This window comes from Globicephala melas, chromosome 1 (genome assembly GCF_963455315.2).
Source record: "Globicephala melas chromosome 1, mGloMel1.2, whole genome shotgun sequence".
NCBI classification, from domain to species: Eukaryota; Metazoa; Chordata; class Mammalia; order Artiodactyla; family Delphinidae; genus Globicephala; species Globicephala melas.
In genome coordinates, this window is record NC_083314.1 from 73000994 (window position 1) to 73005964 (window position 4971).

Consider the following 4971-nt stretch of genomic DNA (forward strand, 5'->3'; position numbering starts at 1 on the left):
GGGGAAGAAGACAACAGCTGTATGAAAAATGCCTGACCCTCAGCCTTATTCACTGAAAAGATAACAGGGACATCACTGGTAGATGAAAACTCTGGGATTGTAAAGGTTTTTTAATTTACTATCTCTCCTTCATGATTTTAAACAGATTCTTCCATTAATTAAGATGAAACTATGAGGATATTCTTGTTCACTTTATAGGCACCTGGTCTCAAAAAGTCATCATGCAAAACACAGGAAAAGTATGAAACTCTAATGTTCAAGAAAATCATCAGAAAACCGGGATAAGAAATGGAAGAAACTTAGAAAAATTGAAAACAGTTCTTCTCTCCTTTTTTTTCTACCATCAACCACTTCTTGCAAAGTTGGCAAAGGAGATGAGAGATGTTCTCTTAATTGCTGTGCATCTGAACTTAAAACAAAACGAAACAAAACAAAACAAAAGAACAAAGGTAGGACTCTCTCCAAGAGGCCTATGAGGGAGAAATTGAAAATCCAAGCCTTAGAAGTCCACCATTTCCTGAGTGTCAGAAGGAAGCTCAGGGTGTGGGGACCAACTTAAGGTCCAGAGCATTGCATCCTCTGGCCTGAGAGGATCTTCCTGCAGAGTTGAAGCCTCTTGAAACCCCAAATCCAGGAACTCTGTTTATTCCTGAAAGAGGACCAGATCCATCTGATCTAGGACTCTAGGGACTTCCCCCTTGAGAATCATTCCAGGGCACAAGGGACAGCAGAAAAAGAGTTTGAGGCTCTATCCCAGGGGGCTGATTGGGAACTTGGGCAATTAGTAGAACAAAATTCTGCCTTTGGTTACTGACTCACAAGAGAAGCTTGCATTGTAGAAACTGAAATATGTTTTGTTAAAAAAACATTGAACCCAGAAGGAACATGCAAAATAAAATACATGTCAATTATTCTGTGCCTGAGGATTATTCCTTCTTTTAATGAAGCAGCAAATATTAATGAACATCTACTTGTGTTCCATGTAGTATGCTGAATTTTGGAGGTACAAGCAGAACAAAAACAGTCATGGTGTTTGCTCTCATGGAGCTTATCAAGGAGGGAGGCATATAGAGCTGTAGCTAATCCATTGGGTATCTTTGTGCAAATTAGAAAAAAAAGCCTCTTTTGGGTAGATGCAGCCCATGTGCACACCACTTGGTGAGTAGACAGTATATTTTTGTAATTTGTAAAAGAGCATCTCTTCAATGGATGGATGGAGCTCCATACCAGGATATATGACTTGTCAAGTGGACTGTGGGCTGCATTTTATCCTTCACTCTCCCTCTTGATTAGGTATCCCTGTGCAGTGCTTAGCCTGCACACTAGGCAGGTTTCAAACAGTCTCAGAAATAAAAACACTATTATAAACAAAAATAAATGCTATAAGGAAAAATGCACGGTCTTATGAGAGCATATAATAAAGGAGGGTGAGTTTTGCTAGTCTGGGGAGTCTTGCAGTATTTTTCAGAGGATTGATGTTTGAGCTAGAATCTTTAAGATGAGTATGGGTCAACTAGGTGAAGTTAGGGAAGAGAATTTAAGGCAGAGAGAAAAACATGAGTGAAGGACTTGATAGATTCATGATAATAACTCATTCCAAGAACTGAAAGAAAGACAAATTGTGCACAGAGAATCTGAGGGAGAGATGAAGTTAGAAGGTAATGGGGAGGAGATTGTGCAGGGTTTTGTACCACTTCAAGCTTATTGTGAGGCTGATGTGGAGCCAGGCAACGCTTTTAAGGAGGTGAATGGCACCATCAGATGTGCATTTCCAAATGTCTGGTTGCAATGTGGAAAATAAATTAAAGAAGAGTAAGTTTGGAAGTGGAAAGATCAATTAGGAGGCTGCTGAGGTTTTCTAGTGGAAACATAGGAGCTAGAACTTGGGAGGCAGATGTGGAGATGCTTTAGCTTGCTGAGACACACAAGACAAATTCATGATAGGCATCCTAGGTCCCATGGTCCAGTGACCTTCCTTTACCAGGACTCAGAAATTATGCGGGAGTTATTTCTCAGAAGAATGCTCATCTAGAGAAACAAAGTATGGCTTTTTATAGAAGTCTGAGGAACCTGAACTGTGATCCTCCTGTTGGAGTCTGACAGAATCTTGACTTAGTTCACCATCATGGAGAATCATCACAGCCTCTCACCTAGTTCTCTAACTAGAACCTTTGAATGAATGGGTAGCCATGTCCCCTTGAGGACAGACCCTGTGGTACTGCCACAAATAAATATTGTAAACACATACATCTCAATCTCTATAAAAAATTGACTCTCTTTGAGTACATTGTATCCTTGGGGTCATAAGGCTTTAGTGATAGAGTTGCTTGCACTATATCTTGGACCAACTTAGGAAACTTCTCTTGTTCTAGGCCCGCTCAAAATTGACAGCATCATGGCTTACTCAGAAAATGGGTTGAAGTAGCAGATGTGCAATATGTTGCCAAGCATGTCTATTTAATAATATATTTGAAAATGGGGAAATAAACCAGATTGTGTTTGGGAATCAATGGCCCTACTGTGAAATGAATTCAGGCCTGAATTCCATTTTTTACTTGACCTTCATGACTTTCCATGCTAAACTGTGTTTGCTATCGAGAGGATAATGTCAGTTCAGAGATAGTGGCCAGTATTCGCCCCAAAATATATCCCTTATATTCAGTCATCCTGGCAAATAGATTCAGGTTCCTTTAAGGAAGTCTACAGAGTGATGAAAACTTATTTTACAATACTTTCAAAGAATTAAAGGAAACTATGTTCAAAGAATTAAAAGAAAAATATGGTAGTGAGTCCACAAGTAGTAAATCTCAAAAAGGAAGTAGAAGCCATAAAAAAGAAGCAACTGCAAATTCTAGAGATGAAGACTATAATAACTGAAATGATGATATAAACAGCAGATTTGAGATGGCAGAAGCAGGATCAGTGGACTTGAAAATCAATCAATAGAAATTATCCAATCTGAAGAACAGAAAAACAGAAGAATGAAGAAAGGTGAAGAACCTCAGAGACCTGTTAAAAAAAAAAAAAAGTAAACTTTTCAACACAGGTGTAGTAGGATTCTCATAAAAAGAGGAATAAAAAGGCAGAACAAATTTGAATGTATAATGACTAAAAACTCAAATTTTATTAAAAACGTTAACAGACTCAGTAAGCTCAAGAAATCTTAAGGTAAATGCAAAGAGAATTATATATAGACACTTCAAACTGCTGAAAGCCAAATACAAGGATAAAATCTTGAAAACAACCAGAGAAAAGTGACTCATCATATACATTTTTAACAAAAAATTCTATCTAGCAACAATATCCTTCAAAAATGAAGGCAAAATAAAGGTGAACTCAGGTAAACAAAGATTGACATTATTTGTTGCTAACAGACTTACTATACAAGAAATACAAGAGGAAGTTCTTCAAGCTGAAAGGAAATGACAATTGACAATAACTCATATCCACAGGGAAGAATGAAGAAAACCGGAAATGCTACCTATGTAACATATGTAGGTAATTATAAAGGACTGTATGTATGTGTGTGTCTGTTTATATATATGCATTTCTATTTTCTTCTTTTAGTTTCTTTTTAAAAAACATAACATTGTTTAAAACAGTTATATAATTATAATACTGTATTTTTGGATTTATAAAAAATAAAAATGTAATGCATATGACGATAATAGCACAAAGGAGAGAGAGGAGGAAATGGAGTCATACTGAAGTTAAATTGCTATATGTCTTTGAAATCAAATCAGTATTAACCTGAACTAGATTGTGATAATTTAAATATTCATAGAGCAGTCACTAAAAAATGTAACTATAACATCAACAGAGGAATTAATATGGTACAATAAAAATATTTTAACAGAAAAAGCAGTAAAAGGAAACAAGAATGAAAAAGACATGAAACATAGAAAACAAATAGCAAAATGGAAGACATTAATTCAGTCATATTATTAATTACATTAAAAGTGAATGCATTAAATCCTCTGATTAAAGGGGAAAATTGTCATATTGTATTTAAAAAAGCAAGATCCAACTATGTGCTGTCTATAGGAGATACACTTTAGAATCAAAGACACAAATACTTGAAAGTAAAAGCTTGTAACTGGACCTATCATGCAAACAGTAGCCATAAGAGAGCTAAAGTGGCTATGTTAATTTCAAACAACATAGACTTTCAGATAAGGAATATTGCAAGAGACAGAGAAATATATTTACTTATGATAAAAGGTCAATATGTTAGGAAGATATGAAATTATAAATGTATACCTGACAACAGAGCCCCAAAATCCATGAAACAAAAATGACAGAATGAAAAGAGATAGGTAATTCAACAATTATAGCTGGAGAACTCAATAATTCAATTTCAGTACTTTATAGAACAACCAGACAGAGGACCTGTAAAGATATAGAATACTTGAACAACAGTCATTATTAACCAGCTTGACCTAACTGACATTTATGTAAAACTCCCTACAAAAATATCAGAGTACATCTTCTTTTCAAGAGTATGTAGAACACTCTCCAGACTAGACTGTATATCAGGCCACAAAAGACCTCAAAAATTTTTTAAAAATTGAAATCTTCTTTGGCTGATATTAACATAAAACAATTACTTTCTTTTAGTTATTGTTTATATCGTATTTTTTTTATTCTTTTGTTTTCAATCGTTCTGTATCCTGATAATTAAGGTACGCCTCATCTTAACAAAACTTTGTTTTCCTCTCCATCTGACAATCTATGTCTACTAATTGGATTATTACTTTACATTTAATGAAATTTACATTTTAAATTTAATGAAATTACTGATATATTTGGGTTTAAATATACCATGTTAGGATTCATATTCTTTTTTCCTAGTTTTTTTTGTGACTACCTTTCCTCTCATCTTTTTGTTTATTTTGGAGTAATCAAGCCTTTTTATTATTTCTTGCCTTTTTCGTTTGTTACCTTTATAACATTTTTTTTTTTTTTTTTTTT